General features: G+C 39.7%; 1 protein-coding gene across 2 annotated transcripts in view; it reads left to right on the top strand.

Annotated features, from left to right (window-relative positions):
- The window catches only part of ARHGAP40 (Rho GTPase activating protein 40), a 135,249-nt gene that overhangs the window by 25,915 nt on the left and 89,135 nt on the right, over positions 1–20,199 (top strand). The window contains exon 1 of one of the 2 annotated variants that reach the window (XM_016428300.2): positions 16,024–16,315. The exons of the other annotated variant lie outside the window; for it this stretch is intronic. The gene's annotated coding sequence lies outside the window, so the exon portion shown is untranslated. Of the gene's footprint in view, positions 1–16,023; positions 16,316–20,199 lie in introns of those variants that run through there. 2 annotated transcript variants of the gene reach the window in all.

Below are 20,199 nucleotides of genomic sequence, written 5' to 3'. Positions count from 1 at the left end.
ATTAATAAATGTTTGTTGTCATTACTAAAAAGCAGAGCCAGGGATGGGGAGCTTAGGGAGGGCTGATTGGAGCTGCAATTGGTGAGAGGTAGAAATAGGGAGAAAGATTCAGCAGCATTCAGGCAATTCTATGCAAGAACAGCAGGATTTATTGAGCAGGTTTAAAGGAGTAATAGTTAGCACTTACACCCTGCAGAGTCCTTTGGTTTCCTATTTTCTACCTAGGGCCAGAATTTAGTAGTAATAAAGTGTTGCCTGGGCAACATATTTCATATTTGTGTCTGTATCCTTTCCCTGATGAATTTCTCCTCTGCCCATCAGGGTCTCTCCTCAGTCCCCAAATACTGTGGTTTTAAGGAGAAATTAGCTTTCTTTAGATTTTCTCAATTGTCAGCTGCACCAAGAGCCTCTAAGACTAAGAGCAGATAGAGGTAAGAATGGTGCTAATTGAAAGTATGTTTGTCCATATCCCTCTGGCTCCTCCTAAGTTTTAGAAAAGTAATACTAGTCACTAGATTGCATTTTTACAACCCTAAAAATATTTACTGGGGCAGCTAGATAGCATAGTGGATAGATTACTAGGCCTAGAGTTGGGAGGACCTGGGTTCAAATGTAACCTCAGATACTTCCTACTCTGGGCAAGTCACTTAACCCTAATTGCTTAGCCTTTGCTCCACCTGTATCTCTAAATTGTTACTAATACAGAAAGTAAGGGTTTAAAAAAAAGGATACCAAGAGCTTTACATTCATTATCTCGTTTGATCCTCATCACGACCCAAATAAATGCCATTAATTATTCCCATTTTACAGAAGAGGAAAATGAAACATGGGGCTCCAATAGAAAGCATGTTGGATTTGGAGTCAGAACCTGGGTTCAAATCTAACCTTAGATGTTTTCTACCTGGGCTACCTTGGGGAGTTGGCTTAACTTTCCTGTGCATCAATTTCTGCATCTCAAAGATGAAAACAGTGGAACAAGATGGCCTTAGAGGTTCTTTCTTCCTCTAAATCTTGGTTCTTATGAAGTGATTTGTCCAGAGACTCAATTTTAAAACCAGGTGTCCTTATTCCAAGTCTACTAGTCTTAGGGGACAGGGAGAGGGAGGGAGAGGGAGAGGGAGAAAGGGAGAGAGGGAGGGAGAGAAAGAGAGAAAGTGCAAGAGAGAGCATGTATTTGTATATGCGTATGTCTGTGTCTGTGTCTGTGTGTCTGTGTTTGTGTTTTTAGGTTAGTATTGTGCTGGCTACTCAGGATTTCTTTGAGATCTAGATTCAAGACCTAGATCTTCTGTTAAGTGATTCTGACTTTGGACTAAATAAATTAATTTGATCTAATAATATTAGGTAATATTCATATGTTGCTTTCAAGTTTGCAAGGTGCTTTACATATCTGGTCTCATTTTATACTCACAACAACCCTGGAAGATAGGTGCTATTATTATCCTCATCTTTCAGAGGAAGATACTGAAGCAGAATGAGATTAAATGAATTGCCCAGTGTCAAACAGTTGGTAAGTATATGAGGCAGGATTTGAATTCGAGTCTTTCCTTTCCAACTCCAGTGCTATATTCCCTGTAGCACATCATGCCTATAGCTTTTGGTTTTCTTGTGTGAAAATTAGGTGCAGGACAGCTAGATGGTGCCGTGGATAGAGTGCTATGCCTGGAGAAAAGTATATCTGAGTTCAGTTCTGGTCCCAAAACTAGGTGGGCAAGTCACCCTAGGCAAGTCACTTTACCCTGTTTGCCTTAGTTTCCTCATCTGTAAAATGAGTTGGAGAAGGAAATGGCAAACCATTCCAGTATCATTGCCAAGGAAACTCCAGCTGGGATCATGAAGATTGTTGGACACAACTGAAATTACTAAATATGAAGTGTTTATTCTAGGTAATCTCTAGTATCCTTTCTAGAAGGAATAGTTTTATGAATCAATGAACACATGAATCTGCCTCTCTGTACTTCACAATCCACAGAATGCCCTCTTCCCAATTTCATTAGCTAAATGGCTACTCAAAAGAGTAGAAATGATTCCAGAAAAAAATTCCTAGTGGTTGTTGTAGGAAAGACTCTGGCAGGGAGAGAGGAAGGAAGACCTCAGGGAGCTGGAGAAGTACCAGTCCATCCCCCCCCTTGATTGAGTTCTGCCTGAAGTAGCCCATGCAAATCAGCAACTTCCAAGAGGTCAGCCAGGATGTGTGTCTGTCCATCCGCTCGAGGATGTTTTGGGCTCATTTGCTAGAGACCCAGTTCCTGTTTCTGGCTCTTCCTTTGATGCTGATTTGAGGAGGGTCCAGGTGGATCCTGTGTTTCAGACTGGACCCTAGAAGAGAAGGAAGTGGTTTGTCTCTCAATGAGCAACCTCCTTTGCCAATCCCTGGTAAAGAACCAAAGGGGACTGGAGGCTGCCTTTTTCAGACCACATGTTACTAATGGGCAAATTTGAGTAAGGAGAAGACCCATTTTGCTGGAAAAAAATCAGAGAAGATTTCAGGATAAAGCTGACATCTGGGCTGGGTTTTGTAGGATGGCAAAGATTTCTGCAGGCACAAGTGAATGAGTATATTCCAGACATAGTCCTTTTTGATAGTGGGTGTGCCTATACCTTAGTAAGATAAAGGCAGTATAGTTCATTGGAGTGGCAAGCTTGAGAATCAGGGTCCTTGGGTTTTATTGTCAGGCCTGGCCTTTGTTAGCTATGGGATACTGGGCAAGTGACTTACCTCATCCGAATCCTCATTTCCTGACCTGTTATATGAGGGTAATAACATTTACCTCCTAGAATTGAGGAAGAATGAAATGAGGAAACTGAGTCTAAGAGAGATTAAGTGACTTACTTGCCCAGGGCTGTCCATCAATTCAAAAACACTCTGTAGTGAAGTAATGAGTTTCCCATTGAGGGAACTGAGGGGATTGGAGCAGCAAGTTGTAGTGGGAATTGAGTAAACCACACTGACTCCATCTTATGACTCAATTGTGGATCTAGTTCAGTTCCCTCTCTATTCAGTTATGGAACTAGTCCAATATCTGTCTTGTGAAAAAACTTCATTCAGTTATGGGAATTAGGAGAAACCCTTATTGTGCTATTTGAACCTAGTCCTGCATGGCTGGGAAACTCGATCACCTCTACATGCTATTTAGAGACCCTTAACTGAGGACCTAGGCTGCACTGACCAGCTAGTCATATCCAAAGTTAATGTTAGGAGTTTTCTCACAACTGTATATCGCAAGCAATCTAGATGTCTCATCTGAAAATTGGCCCCAAATTAATCAGTGTTATTGTTTCCATGTTCCTTTGATGGTTTACAGATACTGGGGAGAGTGGGATACCTCTTTTTCTGAATTTTGGGAATTCAGAATTTTACCTGTTTGCTCTACCCCTCCCACCGTGGAAATTCTCTAATCTTTCATCCATTTAGAAATCAGATTACCTAATTTTGTATACTGGTTGTTTTCTTCATATTAATTTGCTTTATTTGATTGTTTTTAATGTATAAAAATCTGTCACTCCCTGTATTTGGGGTCCATTCCTAAGCTGAGGAAGTACCATGTCCCGATCTCTTAGGGAATTAGCATGCATTGCTTAATAAATCAAAATGCTTGGATGCTTGAACCTTTGCTTCCTTGGTTATTTCCTCTTCATTTGTCACACCATCACTGGATTTTTTTTTGCAAGGGGCTAGATGACCAATTGTCAGAAATCTTCCCAGGATGAGGTATTTGATGAGCTAATTTCCAAAATTCAGCCTATTAAAGACAAAAACAAAGGTCCAAAATATAACAGACCAACAATAAATGAGATATTTGTTAACTGCTTTGCAAACTCTGATGTTTTATATAAATGCTTTTCTTATTAACCCAGTTAAGTTAATGAATTCCCAAGTCCATCACTCTTTATATTTTAAAACAAGATAAACATATATATATATATTTTTTAAACCCTTACCTTCCGTCTTGGAGTCAATATTGTGTATTGGCTCCAAGGCAGAAGAGTGGTAAGGGCTAGGCAATGGGGGTCAAGTGACTTGCCCAGGGTCACACAGCTGGGAAGTGTCTGAGGCCAGATTTGAACCCAGGACCTCCCATCTCTAGGGCTAGCTCTCAATCCACTGAGCTACCCAGCTGCCCCCCCAAACATATTTTTTAAATAACAAAAATGTTTTTCTTCCATCTCTCCTCTTTCCATTCTAGGAGAAAAAAGAAAGCAAAGAAAAATAACCCCCTTTTTCAAATATGCATACTCAAGCAAAACTTATTCCCTTATTGGATATGTCCAAAAATATATATTTCCACCCACACTGAGAAATCTATCGCATGCTCAGCATTATTTCCACTCTGACTTGTCTTTTCTCTTTGTGGGTGGAGTGATGAAAGCTCATTGCAGGCCTGCATGGCAAGAGCTCTAAAAACTAGAGTAATTCAGCAAATTTGATTATATAGTATTTCTATTTTGTCTAATGAATTATGATTGGTATTAGGATGGGATGCAAGGAAAGGCAAGAGGGAAGGGGAAACATATAAAAATAAGACCTGGTCCCCTGCCCTCAGGGAGTTTATAATCTAGTAGGAGGATATGGCACATGACCCACATAGGAAGTACATAAAGGAGGTACAAAATGCTTTGTGAGGTTTAAAGAGGAAAATAAATGGCACATGAAGGAAGAAACTGAGGATGTTTCAAGGTGCGAAGAGGTGGAGTGAGTTGGGGAAGAGAGAGAAAAAATCTGTAGACATCCGAAATCACTGAGTTACAAAGAACTTTTTATAGATCACCTGATGTAGAAAGCTGATTTGGAAGAAGGAGATTTATTCTTTGACTGAAGAGAACAAAAACAAGGAACAATGGGTGGAAATTACAAGGTGGCTACATTTTTCATATGGAGTTTTTTTGGGAGGTAATTGATAAACCATAAAGTGCTACAGGCATGCAAATTCTTGAGGCCATAGGACTGTTTGCTGTTGATTGTCTGGGGCTATTAATGACCAGTCCTGAGCCTGTGCTAAAGACTTAATAAAGCTGGAGCCCTGCTGTCAGCCCAGAGGAGATGAGAAGCCTAATGTCATGGAGAGAAGAAGCAGAAAGTGACAGCTTGAGGGTCAAAATAATAACAATTATAGTTAGTATTCATAGAGCACTTAAGGTTTCCAAAGCACAGTATATATGTTGTGACATTTAATTCTTACAACAACCCTCAAAGGTACATATTACTATTATCTCCATTTTACACATAAAGAAACTGAGGCTAAGAGAAATTAAGTGAATTGCCCTGGTCTGTCCAATAATTCCAATGGACTCTAGTGATGTAGTGAGTTCCCCAACCCCGGAAGTATTTGAGCAGAGGCTAGCTGACCAATTGTTAGGAATCTTATACCCTTCGATAAGGTGTTTGATTTGAGAAGCTTCTAAATCCAATCTATCAAAGACAGAAATAAGACCTAATATGTAGAAAAACATCTGCAGCAGTCCTCTTTGCGCTAGCAAAGACCAGGAAACAAAGGGGATGTCCATTGATCAGGGAATGGTTGAACAAGTTTTGTGGTACAAATGCAGTGAAATATTACTTTGCAGTTAGAAATGAGGATTGTGGGAAATTCAGAAAAACAGAAGATCTGTATGAAGTGATGCAGGGAAACAGAAGCCTAGTCAAGTGCACAAAATATGACAATATAAAGTGAATGTGAAATTAATGAAAAGAAAATTGAACTCTGCATGATAGAAAAAATAATGAAAGCCACAGAAAAGAGATGATAAAACATACATAATTTCTTTACAACTGAGAGGCAGAAGTCTACCAGGACAGAATAGTATATAAATTTTTAGATAATGTTCCTATTTTGAATTTTTTGCTGAATTGTTTTTCTTTGTCACAAAGGAAGGATCAGCCAGGAAGAGGTAGGTGTGACACAGAGTCAAAAGGCAGCAATAAAGCATATTTAAAAAAATACAATAGAGGGGTAGCTAGGTGGTGCAGTGGATGGAGAGCCAGGCCTGGAGTCAGGAGGACTTGGGTTCAAATCTGACCTCAGACACTATCTGTGTGACCCTAGGCAAGTCACTTAACCATATTTGCCTAGCCCTTCCCTTTCTGTCCTAGAGTTGTTGCGTCAGAAAGTAAAGGCTAAAAAAATGTAAAAGAAAACAAATATACAACAATGTAGCAACAATTCTATCTAGAGAGCAAAAGGGGAAAAAAGTTTATTATAACTCTGTGATTCTATGCATAATGAGAATAAATACTTCTCTTTTATATTTACTCCTCATCTTTGCCCTTTCTGAAGTATGATACAGTGGATGAGCACTGCCTAGATAGGATCCAAGGATCTGTGTTCAAATCCTACCTCTGACTTTTAGTAGTGATATGGCCTTGGGTTAGTCGTTTCTCTATAAAGCTTAGTTTCTTCATCTTTAAAATGAGGAGGTTAGACTAGATGGCCTCTGACATCCCTTCCAATTCCACCTCTATGATCCCTAAATGGAGGTATTTCCTCTAGCTTGTCCTCCACCCATTTCTCTTCAGAGACTCTCCCTTAGTGATCTCATCCACACCCACAGTTGCAATTATCACCTCTGTTCTGATGACTCCCTGGTTTACATTGCTAGTTCCAAACTGTCTTGACCTTTAGTCCAAATTCCCCCATTGCCTATGGGACATTTCCATCTGGATGTTGACCTGGAACTTGGCTTCAAATCTGGGGTGTCTGAATCCTTTGCGTGTCTTGGTCACATCAGTTAGAAATGTTGGAATTATCTGTGCAGGAAGAGTCCCTTCTCTGATACTTCTTAGCTTGGAGACCTGGAAGAGGCTGTGGTATGTAATGAAAAGAGAGCTGGATTTGAAATCTCTGAGCAGCATTGTTTAAACCCCACATTTGCTAACTGGTACTTAAGTGTCCTCGGCCAAGTCCCTTCTTCAGGACCCTCTCCAGACCTCAGTCTTAGGAGATATGAGGATATGTAAAATGAAGGGGAGGTACTAGATTATCACCAGGGTTCCTTTGAGTTCTATGAACAGTGATTCCAAGTAATTTCCCCTGTATTTCAACTTATCTGTAAAATGGTAAAGCAGAGTTATTGTAAGGAACCACTTGGTAAACTGCAAAGCTATTATTATTATTTGCATGCCTGCAATATGAACTGTTTAGCAGAGCAGCCTCAAGAATACCTCACAGGAAGACCCAGAGATGCAGTGATGATTTGCCATAGCGCAACCCCAGAGGGTGTCAGCAATGCCCAAGGTGCCATAGGGCCCTGGCCCCCACCTTTCTGGTCCACTTCTGCTATTGTTCTGGTAGCTCTAGTACTGCCTACATAGAGACAGGCTTCTCTGAAGTTGGTCCAGGCCCCTTGGTCAGAATTTGTTCTACCCCATGGCATGTAATTGAGGATTATCCAGTGATGAGTGGTAACCTCATCAGATACACACAGGGGCTTTGGAGTCAGCAGACCCTTGGGGCTAAAGATGTACAACTTGAAGGGGCAGCCAAGTGGCTCAGTGGTTTGAGAGTTAGGTCTGGAGATAGGAAGTCCTGGGTTTAAATCTGGATTTAGACACTTCCCAGCTGTGTGACCCTGGGCAAGTCACTTAACCCCCATTGCCTAGCCTTTTCACAGTATTGGAGCCAATTCACGGTATTGGTTCTAATATGGAAAATAAGGATAAAAAAATGTACAATTTGGGGGCATATGGGGAGGAAGATGAAGGAAGATGAAATTAGGAGCTAATGGATATAGCATTAAAAGGCAGGAAAGGTCATGTCATGCATGGCCTTTGGGTATTCAAAGATGCTTCAAGAGCAATGACATAAGACAGACCCATGTTTTAGTTTCACTTGAGTGATTTATAGTTTCAGAAGGAATGTGTGTTGGCAAAAAAAGGAGATACTTCGATTTCAGGGTTGCATCACGTGACCTTGGAGCCATGCCAGGCTATTGAGCAAAGTCTCGAGCTATGTCTAAACCTGTAAGACAGATACTAGGCGGCCTTGGGGTTGAGTTAGGTGGCATATTTGTGTGTTTGGAGGTGTTGCTTAGTGCAAGTGGATTTCTTTGGTACTCCTACAAGAAGTTCTGGGGGGGGGTGTGACTCATCTCAGAGATGTAGGTAATTTAGGAGCACATAAGCTTAAGGCTGAAAAGTACCTTAGAGTCACCAGCTTGACTGGCCAATGTGGGAGCAAAGGAAAGTGATAAATGTTGGAGGGGATGTGGCAAAATTGGAACACTAATACACTGCTGGTGGAATTGTGAGTTAAGTCAACCTTTCTAGAGGGCAATTTGGAATTATGTGCAAAGGGCTTTAAAAGATTGCCTCTCCTTTGATCCATCCATAGCACTGCTGGATTTGTACTCCAAAGAGATAATAAGGAAAAATACATGTACAAAAATATTTGTAGCCGTGCTATTTGTGGTGGCAAAAAATTGGAAAATGAGGGGATGCCCTTCAATTGGGGAATGGCTGAACAAATTGTGATATCTGTTGGTGATGGAACACTATTGTGCTAAAAAGAATAATAAAGTGGAGGAATTCCATGGGGACTGGAACAACCTCCAAGAATTGATGCAGAGTGAAAGGAGCAGAACCAGGAGAACATTGTACACAGAAAGTGTTCCATTGTGGTACAATCGAATGTAATAGACTTTTCTACTAGTAGAATACAATGATCCCAGATAGTTTAGAGGAATTTATGAGAAAGAACACTATTCACATTCAGAGAAAGAACTGTGGGAGTAGAAATGCAGAAGAAAAACATATCACATGGTTCAATGGAGATATGATTGGGGTTTTGGCATTAAAAGATTGCTCTATTGCAAATATGAATAATATGGAAATAGGTTTCAAACAATGATATATGTATAACACAGTAGAATTGCTTGTCAGCTCCGGGAGCGGGGAGGAAAAGAACATGAATCATTTTCCATGTAACCATGGAAAAAAATATTCTTAAAAAAAAAAAAGGAAATCATGTGCTCCATTTATCTTTCTCCCTAACTACCATTTTACAGATGAGGGAATTTAGCCCAGGAAAAGTTATGTGACTTTCTCAAAGTCACACAGCTAATAAGGATTTGAACCTAGGTCTTCTGTCTTTACATCCAACATCCATATTTAGAGAAGATGAAAAAATAATTTAACACACATCCAATATTCTAGTGTGTATCTTGTCTTTTTTCTTCTTTGTTTAGAGTGTGAGGTCTTAATCTGGGGTTTGTGAACCTGTTTTAAAATATATTTTGATAACTGTATTTTAAAAACAATTTATTTTCTTCATAAGCCTATGTATTTTTTCTTTTAAACTCTTACCTTCTGTCTTAGTATCAACTCTAAGACAGAAGAGCAGTAAGGGCCAGGCAATTGAGGTTTTGGGGTTAAGCGATTTGCCCAGGGTCACACAGATAGAATGTGTCTGAGGCCAGATTTGAATCTAGCTTTCTATCCACTGTGCTACCTAGCTGCCCCTAGTAAGCCTATGTATTTTATTTATGCATTTAAAGAATGATTTTTGTGAAAGGGTCCATAGACTTCATTAGATTGCCAAAAGACTGTAAATACAAAGAAGGTTAAGGAAGCCCTGGTTGAGAGGATGTCCTTGTACCTCCCTTCCTTCCTTCCTTCCTTCCTTCCTTCCTTCCTTCCTTCCTTCCTTCCTTCCTTCCTTCCTTCCTTCCTTCCTTCCTTCCTTCCTTCCTTCCTTCCTTCCTTCCTTCCTTCCTTCCTTCCTTCCTTCCTTCCTCCCTCCCTTCCTTCCTTCCGTCCTTCCTTCCTTCCGTCCTTCCTTCCTTCCTTCCTTCCTTCCTTCCTTCCTTCCTTCCTCCCTCCCTCCCTCCCTCCCTCCCTCCCTTCCTTCCTTCCTTCCTTCCTTCCTCCGTCCCTCCCTCCCTCCTTCCCTCTCTCTCTCTCTCTCTCTCTCTCTCTCTCTCTCTCTCTCTCTTTCTTTCTTTCTTTCTTTCTTTCTTTTTTACTTTTTATCTTAGATTCTATAGTATCTGTTACAAGGCGGAAGAATGGGAAGGGTTAGGCAGTTGGGGTTAGGTGACTTGCTCAGGGTCACATAGCTAGGAAGTCTTTGGGGTCAAATGTGAACTCAGGATCTCCCATCTCCAGACCTGCTGCTCTATCTACTGAATTACTTAGCTGCCCTAAGGTGTTCAGTTTTTCAATCATTGTTGGCCAAACATCTGCTTAAATGAATGAGACATATTCCCTGCTCTTACTGATTTTACCCAACTGATCATACCCAAGAGTAGGGCATGACAAGAGTGACAAAAGCTTCAGTATCAGGCAGAATGTAGTGAGGGTACAGTCCAAGCATTGTAGGCATTCCAGAGCATGGCCTAATCAGAATTCTCCTATTGGCTGAGCTGGGAAAACTTCTAGGAACTCTGTGTCACTGACTTGTACATCAGAAGATAACAGGGCCTGTAGTGTATATGAGTGTGTAATTAAGAGGCATAATGAAATTGGAATTCACATTTATCTAGAACCTTAAGTTTTATCAAGTATGAATATTATTTTCCCCATTGTATGGATGGTAATTACGGGTCTGAGATTAAGTGACTTGTCTACAGTCTCACAGCTAGTAAATTAGTTCAATCAGCATTTATTAAGTACTTATTATGGGTCAGCAATTGATATTCTGAAATCTGATCAGATCACCCCATTTTTTAATGAGCTCCGTGATCATTTATAAAATCTTCTTCTTGGCTTTCAAAGCATTTCATAACCTGATCCCTTCCTTCCTTTCCAGTCTTCTTACAACTTACTCCCCATTCTACATACTTTATAATACAAGAACTCTGTCCTTCTTGATGTTCCTTGCACACAAAACTCCATCTCTCAGCTCCAGGCTTTCCCCTGGTTGTTCCCCATGTCTGGAATGTTCTCCCCCTTCATCTATCTCCTTTATTTCCTTCAGGTCTGAGCTAAAATCCTACATCTTACCTTCTGCTAAGAGCTGGAGATAGGATGAAAGGCAATTAAAGCAGTCTCTACCCACCAGGAGCTCACAGTCTAGAGGAGATTATATGCAAGTAATTATGTGCAAACCAAGATATGTACAGGATGAATCTGGAGTAATCTCTGAGGGAAGGCGCTAGCATTACGGAAGACTAAGAAAGACTTCTTGAAGAGGGTAGGATTTTAGCTCAGACTTGAAGGAAATAAGAGAAACCAGGAAATAGATGAAGAGGGAGGACTTTCCAGGCATGAGGAACAGCCAGGGGAAATGCCTAGAACAGAGAGAGAGAGAGAGAGAGAGAGAGAGAGAGAGAGAGAGAGAGAGAGAGAGAGAGAGAGAGAGAGAGAGAGAGAGAGAGTTGTGTGCAAGGAATTTGCAAGCAGGCTAGTGTCCTTGGCTTATTGAGTATTTGGAGGAGGGAATAAGTTGTAAAAAGACTGGAAAGGGAGGAAGGAGTTTGAGTGTGAAAGCCTTTGAAAGCCAAGATTTCATATATGATCATGGAATTTATTTATTGGATAAGGGGCCAATATGGTCAGATTTAGGAATATCATTTTGTCAGCTAAATGAAGATAGTTTGAAGTGGGGAGAGACTTGAGGCAGAGAGACCAACCTGTAGGATGTTGTATAGTCTAAGAATGAAGTGGTGAGGACTTTCACCAGGGTGGTGGCAGTGTAAGGGGTGGGTTGGGGTTGGGGAAGGGACTTGATGTGGCTATACAAAAGATGTTGTATCTTTTAAGTATCCTTCCAACACCCAATCTATGATTGGTGAACCTCTTCCCACCTCCGCCCCATCTAGTCTTATGATTTTACAACCTTGCCTCTACATCTTTGGTCTCAAAGAGCCCTTCAGTAGGCAGAGACCCCCAAGGCCTGGTCTAAAAGAAGAAATCTTTGTATGAAGTATTTGAAACATTGATCCATATTGGCTAATGATTATAATATTATAATAATAATTTGCATTTCTGTGACACCCCAAAACTCGCTCATAAAGTACTTTCCTCACCACAGTTGTAGTAAGTAATCTAAGTATCCTGATTCTGATTTTTCTCACTATCCCACATTGCATCTCAGAGAAATTGGCCTCACTGGGAACAGCTGGGTTTGGAGCATAATCTCCCCCTAGTACATTATAAACTCCTTATAGGCTCATTTTTGTCTTTGTGTTTCTAGTGCCTAACACAGTGCCTTTCGAATGGTTGGTGCTTAATAAATGTTTGTTGTCTTGAATTGACTGACCCCTTTGTTCTCTTTCCCCTTAAGTGAGAGCAGGCTACTAGAGGTTTTTTGGCAGTAGCTTCCAAGGCATGGAACCTCTCACTGGCATTAGTGGATTTCAAAGTGTTTTCCTGAGAGTCTGAACAATGGGACCCTTCACATCTGCTCCAGCTGGGTTTGTCTTCCCCACAGCTGAGCTTTTATGAGATTGTTTTCTCTTCAGGACAGCTGTGACTGCCTGGTCCTATCTTGGAGCTAAGCAGCCAATTTGTGTGGAAGCAGAAGGGTCCAGAGCATGGGTGGGCACTAGGTAGTTGCTGATCTGTTATGATTCTAAGAGAAAATCTTTCTTCCCAAACATTTCTTCTTTCCTCTACCCCAATGAATGTTATTAAAAACATCTTTGAGTTGAAATAGGATATACCTTCAGAAGGCTTTTCGTAGAATCCAAATAATATTACCTGGGAAGGTAATACAATAGGTATCCATTCATCCAACCATAATTTTATGAAAGACATATTATACAGAAGATATTGGTATATTAACAAAGTTCTCAAATTCAATCCTACTAGATGGTAAGGCCCCAAGGAAATGAACTCTAGGTTAGGCTCATATCCTTTGAGGGGACTAGGTAGGTGAGAAGGTGCAGATCAGTGAAGGTGGACTTGGGTGAGGTCCTCTCTATAATAATAACTTACATTTCTGTAATGCTTTAGAGTATACAACTCATTTTCTTCAGGTCTTGTGAGGAGTGCATTATTATGAACATTTTATAGTGGAGGAAATTGTGTCTCCCTTTTTTAAAACTGAATTTTATTTTTTCAATTACATGTAGAAACAATTTTTGACAATTGTTTTCTGACATTTTAAGTCAGATTTTCTTTCTTCTCCCTCCCCTCCCCAAGGTGGTAAATATTCTGATATATGTTGTCAGTACTTTTATCCAATACATGTTTCCATATTCCCCATGTTGTGACTGAAAACACATATCACATATACAGTAAAAAACTTATGAAGGAAATCAAGTGAAGGATGGTGTGCTTTGATCTGCAATCAGATTCCAATAATTCTTTCTTTGGCTGGGGATAGCATTTTGTTTAAAAACCCTCATCTTCCATCTTAGAATCATTTCTGTGCATAGATTGTTAGGTAAAAGAGTGCTAAGGGCTAGGCAGTGGGGTTGAGTTACTTGCTCAGGGTCACACAGCTAGGAAGTGTCTGAGATCAGATTTGAACCCAGGACCTCCTGTCTCTAGACCTGGTTCTCTATCAATTGATCCACCTAGATGTACTCTCCCTCACTCTTTTTTTTAATCATGTGACCCTTGGAGTTATCTTAGAACCTTGCTTTGTTGATAATTGTTTAGTTCTTCATGATTGTTCATCATACATTATTTCTGTTACTGTATACACTGTTCTTTTGGTTCTGTTCACTTCACTTTGCATTATTCATATAAGCCTTTCCAGATTTTTCTGAAATCATCCTATTCATCATTTCTTATGATGTAATAGTTTTCTGTTACCACCATATACCACAACTTGTTCAGTCATTCCCCAATTGATGGACACTCTCTAAGTTTCCAATTCTTTGCCACTATAAAAATTGCTGTTAAAAATATTTTTGTGTAAGTAGGTCCTTTCACCTTGTTTTCTTTGGGATACAGACCCAGTAAGGGTATTGGGTCAAAGGGTTTGTATAGTTTTAAGGTCCTTTGGGTGTGGTTCCATATTGCTGGAAGTGTCTTCTAAACCCAGTTGCAATGGGGATCCTGAGCAGCTGGAGAGTATTGGGTCAGAAACATTTCTAAAGGTAGGAAGTGAGTAGACACCCAAGATCAGATACACCTATTGTCCAGTGTTGACTGGGCCAGCTGAAGGTAGGAAAATGTATTTCTGCCCCTTGGGCTGCCTCAGACATACCCTGATTATCAGAACTCTTTAATACATATCGTGAAATGTAGCCTGGTGGTGTTTGAGGGTAGAGCATACATTTCTTGAGAATTTTCAGCTCTCCTATGAGATTTTATTAGCTGGGAAACATTGTCAAGTTTTCTTATTTAGAACAATGATCACGCATTCCCAAGATGTCATAAATATGTGCTTGAACTAGCATCAATGTGCATCATCATTTTAGCCATTACATAATGAACTAAATCATCACACATCAAAATGTTACATTACAGAGCTTAAAAGGTATGCAAAATGGTATCATCACATTCAAATCACGGCAGAAATAGAATTTTTTAGGGCAAGTAAGGTGACAAAAAAGTTCTGCCTCTTTCCCCTTCCCTAAACCCACATATACACCCACATTTAATAAAAGCTATAGCCAACTTTTAAAACCAACATTAAATAAAGACTGCCATATTTTAGGAATATTTGAAGGTTCTATGATTTTGGTCAGCTTAGGAAAGGGTCTCTCAATGTGGGAACTTTTTTTTTTTTAGTTTTTAAAACATTATTTTAATTTGTCATTTTCATACATTATTAATTGGAAACAGATCATTTTTTTTCCTACCCCCCCTCCCCCGCCACCCCTTCCCTAGCCGACGCGTGATTCGTCTGGGTATCACATGTGTCCTTGTCTCAATGTGGGAACTCTTGCCTCCTGTATGGAGTTGAGAATTTCCTGAATTATATAGAGAAATAAAGGTTCTTAATCTGATGTCCATGTATTTTTATTTTATTATTATTATAATTTTAAAAACCTTATCTTGTGTCTTAGAATTCAGTTCCAAGGCAGAAAAGTGAGAAGGACTAGGCAATGGGGGTCAAATGACTGGTCCAAGGTCACATAGCTAGGAAGTATCTGAGGTCAAATTTGTATCCAGGACCTCCCATCTCTAGGTCTGACTCTCAATCCACTGAGTCACCTAGCTGCTCCTTTGAACTTATTAAAAAAAATTAGATAACTCCATTCAAGTATAGAGTGTCCTAAAAGTCTTAGTGCAATTTTAAACTACTAAAACTTTAAAGTTCTTTAATCTCTTTAAAACTTAAAAGCTGCATCAGGACTTTGGGGACACCCTATATAATTGGTTTCCTTTGTAATCCCATGTATTTTGTTTTATACATTTAAGAGCATTTTTCTAAAGAGTTCATAGGTTTCATCACATTTCTAAAGGGGATCTATGACACACACACACAAAAGGGTTAAGAACCCTGTGGTCAAGTAATTAGCCCAGGGTGATGGTGTCCAAAGTGGGTTTAGAACCCAGTCCTTCCTGGTTCCAGGTATGCCAGACTCTCTATTGTACTATGACAGATCTCAGGGAAAGGAAAGTATAGGCTCTCCAGAAACATGATGAGAATGGCTTTAGCTACAACAACAAAGTATTACTACCCTTTAAGAAAATGTATTAGTAAAGTCAATTTTAAATGTAGAGAGACTTGGCTGAGACAGACTAAACAAGAAATATTTAATTGTCTCCTCCCATTCTTTGTGGATGATTCCCTCCTTGCCAAGCTTATTTAATGTAGAGATTCACTTTGCATGTGTGTGTGTGTGTGTGTGTGTGTGCATTTGTGTATGTATGTGTGTGTGGTCTGACTGTACCTGCACTGAATTGGCTACACCCAGAAGAGGAGGAGTAGGTGAGAGAGACTGATACCTCTGTGTGTGTCTCTCGATTTCTCTCTCTCTCAATTTCTCTCTCTCTCTCTCTCTCTCTCTCTCTCTCTCTCTCTCTCTCTCCTCTCTCTCTCTCTCTCTTTCTCTCTCTCAATTTCTCTCTCTCTCTCTCTCTCTCTCTCTCTCTCTCTTCTCTCTCTCTCTCTCTCTCTCTCTCTCTCTCTCTCTCTCTCTCTCTCTCTCTCTCTCTCTCTCTCTCTCTCTCTCTCTCTCCCTCCCTCCTCCCTTTTTCTCTGCTGGGTGACTGGTACTGGTTGCTTTTCCCCAGCTCTTCCCAAACACGGATGAAGCAGGATCAGGCCAGCAGTCCCCCTGCTCTGGGACTGTACCAGGGGAGAAGTTTAAGTGATTTGGAAAAAGACGACTCTTGTCCTGTCTGAGAACTGAGAAGATGGAAGAGGTGGGACAGCGGTGGACTGGCTTCACTCATACCCGGATCCCCAGACCCCAGCTTGTGTGGCAACCAATTCACTACCACAGGCACTGGCCCAGGCTCAAGCCTGGTGTTCAGGTACCAAAGACTGATTCTCTGTGTCCTTTTCCTTGGCTGAGGCAGTGAAAAGGGCCTGGGAAAAGGGGGAGGAATAATCTAAGTCTCATTCATGCAACTGGCCCTCAGGAGAAAGGTCATCTTGCTGTTGAGCACAAGAGATTGAGGAATATATCTGTGTGTTTTCTCAAGGGATGATGAGAGCACTTAAAGAAGGCAATTGAGATTTCAGTGGGCATTCTGTATTCAGTGTAAATAAATATTTTTTTTCTCAGAAATTGCCTTGTCACTATTGCACATTCAAATACACCTTTGAGTCTTAATTCTGTTTAGAATTTAGAACTGAAGACACCATAATCCAGAGTTCTTAACCTGGGTCAATGAATTTGGTTTTTAAAAAACTGATCATAGTATTTCAATATATTTTGTTTCCTTTGTCATTCTATATGCATTTTATTTTATGCATTTAAAATTATTATTCTGAGAAAGAGTCCACCCATAATATTCACCTGACTGCCAAAAGAATCCATGCCATAAAAAAAGTAAAGAACATTTTACCTAGTACAATTCTCTCATTTTTTTAGATGGGAAAACTGGGGCCCAACAAGAGAATGTGACTTGTCCAAGAACATACTGTTAGTAAATAACATGTATGGGTTTGAGATGGGGAGGAGGGAATATATAATCCCTATAGAATTGAAGAAATTGGGAATTTTGATTTAGAGAAGAGAAAATTTAGAGGAAATAGCATTACTGTCTTCAAATATTTAAAGTGCTTTCTTGGAGAAAAGAGATTTGAATTATTCAGTCTAGCCTTGGAGGGCAGAACTCAGAACTTTCAGGGGAATTTATAGAGAAATAATGTTTTGAAGAATCCGTGCTGTCTAAAAATGGAATAGAGGGGGCAGCTGGGTAGCTCAGTGGATTGAGAGCCAGGCCTAGAGACAGGAGGTCCTAGGTTCAAATCTGACCTCAGCCACTTCCTAGCTGTGTGACCCTGGGCAAGTCACTTGACCCCCATTGCCTAGCCCTTACCACTCTTCTGCCTTGGAGCCAATACACAGTATTGACTCCAAGACAGAAGGTAAGGGTTTAAAAAAATAATAAAATAAAAATGGAATAGATTGATTTGAATTAAAAGAATTCCTCAATACCAATGGTTCCCCAGCAGTGGTTGAATGGTTATCAGGGCTGTTATAGAGGGAACTCCTGTTCAGATAAAGTCAAGGATTGACCAAAAAACCTCCAAGGTCCTCAGAAATTGGCCATACTGTGTTTTTACTTTATTTGTTTTTTCAAAGTACCAGCTTCTAGTCTTATTTATTAAATCAATAGTTCTTTGACTTTCAATTTTATTAAATTCTCCTTTGACTTTTAGAATCTTTAATTTAGTGTTCATCTGAGGATTTTTAATTTGTTCACTTTCTAGTTTTTTTAATTTGCATGCCCAATTCATTGACCTCTGCCCTCCTAATTTGTTATATGAACTCAAAGATATAAATTTCCCTCTGAGTACTTGCTTTGGCTGCATCCCATAGATTTTGAAAGGATGTCTCAGCATTGTCATTTTCTTCAATGAAATTATTAATTGTTTCTAAGATTTATTCTTTAACCAGTTTTGGAGAATCATATTATTTAATTTCCAATTAATTTTTGATTTGCTTTTCCATGTACCCTTATTAATTATTATTTTCATTGCATTGTGATCTGAGCCATCCTTTATTTTTAAATGCTTTTTAGGTTAAAGCCATATATAGGCATATGAAAAAAATGTTCTAGATCACCATTGATTAAAGAAATGCAAATCAAAACAATTCTGAGATACCATCTCACACCAATCAGATTAACCAACATGAAAAGGGCAAAATGACAAATGTTGGAGGGGATGTGGAAAAATGGGAACCACTAATACACTGTTGGTAGAACTGATCTGATTCAACCCATTTTGAAGAGCAATTTGGAATGCCCAAAGAGTTATAAAACTGTGTTTACCCTTCACCCAGCAATAGTAATGCTGGCTCTGTTTCCCACAGAGATTGGGGAAAAGGAAAGAACCTATATGTTCCAAAATATTTTTAGCAGCTGTCTTTGTGGTGGCAAAGAACTGGAAATTGAGGGACTGTTTCATCAATTGGGAGAATAGTTGAGGCAAATTGTGGTATATGATTGTGATGGAATACTACTGCGCCCATAAGGATGATTAGCAGGTTAATTAAAAAAAACTTAGGTTTACATGAAATAACAGAGAATGAAACAAGTAGAACCAAGAGAACATTCTATAAAGTCACAGAATTAATATTTGAAGAATAACTTATGAATGTCCTCTAGAAAATGAACTGAAAAAAGAAATATGAAAGACATGATATATACATATATATATATATGTATACATATATACTAATCTTTTTGTTGGGCTATACCTTCTTTGGTGCAGGGAGAGGAGGGAGAAGCTGAGATATCCAATAATAAATTCCAGGAAATAAATTTTTTTGAAAAAGGTTTCTATGGAAAAATACTCAAGGACCTGGGCAGGGGGTGCTGACTAGTTAATGCACCCAAGTGTTTTGATTTCTGTGATTCTAGTTGGTCAACACAGTAGATAGAGTCTGTTAGTCAGTCTGAAGTCAGTTAAACAGACAAGTTCAAATCTGGCCTCAGATACTAGCTATATGACCCTGGGCAAGTCACTTAACCCTCTTTGCCTCAGTTTCCTCATCTGTAAAATGATCTGGAGAAGGAAATGGCAAACCATACTAGTATCTTTGCCAAGAAAACCCCAAATGGGGTCATGAAGAGTCTGACATGACTTAATAACAACAGTTGGGTATTTTATGGAATAGAGATGATGGGGAGGAGTAACCTATTTCAGATAGGCTTCACTATTATCTCAATTTCATTAAGAGCTTATTTGGGTGAAGACAGAAATGCCCATGGGGTCTACTGAGAACATAGCAGAAAGTTAGCATAGTGGAAAGAACTTGTGATCCATTTTTTAGAACCAGAGGAGTTGAATTTGAATCTTGCTTTTTAAATTTACTATCTCTATGGACTGGGTCAAGTCACTTCACTTCCATAGATTTCAATTTCTTCCACTGTAAAATGAAGGCACTGAACTAAATGAAGTCCATCTTCAGATCTGTGATTTGATTCTACTTTCTGCCTCCCCACTTTTTTTTTTTTAAAAGCAATTGTTTGCTCTTTAGTAAAGCTGAAGTTATGTTTGTTCAGGCTAAGATGTCCAAACAACACCAGATGATCATATTTTACTTCTGTTTAATTGGTGAATATTCCATACTTTCTTTTTCCAAACAAGAGTGAGCTCTTGGTCCCCTCTAAGCCAGGACTTGCCACTTGATCAGTTTGTAAAAAGACAGGTGGTAGTGGTCCCTCTCTCTGCACACTGGGGCATGTGCAGAGGCTCCCTCCCAAACCCCAGAACCTGTTGAGTGGCATTCCATAAAACAGCAACAGTGCAGACAGGAACTGTCTGAGGATCACAGCCAGCCCCAGGGTGACCCACCCTTCCTCCCCTGGTAGGCTGGCATGGAGGGTGCTGAGGGAGTTGCTGCTCTTCTGCCCCAGGCGTGCTCTCATTATCTCTCTCCAGTCCTAACTCTTTCTCAGGCTATTTTCTTCTTCTTCTTCTCTTCTTCTTCTTCTTCTTCTTCTTCTTCTTCTTCTTCTTCTTCTTCTTCTTCTTCTTCTTCTTCTTCTTCTTCTTCTTCTTCTTCTTCTTCTCTTCTTCTTCTTCTTCTTCTTCTTCTTCTTCTTCTTCTTCTTCTTCTTCTTCTTCTTCTCCTCTTCTTCTTCCTTCTTCTTCCTTCTTCTTCTTCTTCTTCTTCTTCTTCTTCTTCTTCTTCTTCTTCTTCTTCTTCTTCTTCTTCTTCTTCTTCTTCTTCTTCTTC

Source organism: Monodelphis domestica, chromosome 1 (genome assembly GCF_027887165.1).
Source record: "Monodelphis domestica isolate mMonDom1 chromosome 1, mMonDom1.pri, whole genome shotgun sequence".
Taxonomy (NCBI): domain Eukaryota; kingdom Metazoa; phylum Chordata; class Mammalia; order Didelphimorphia; family Didelphidae; genus Monodelphis; species Monodelphis domestica.
This window is presented reverse-complemented; position numbering and strand designations above follow the sequence as displayed.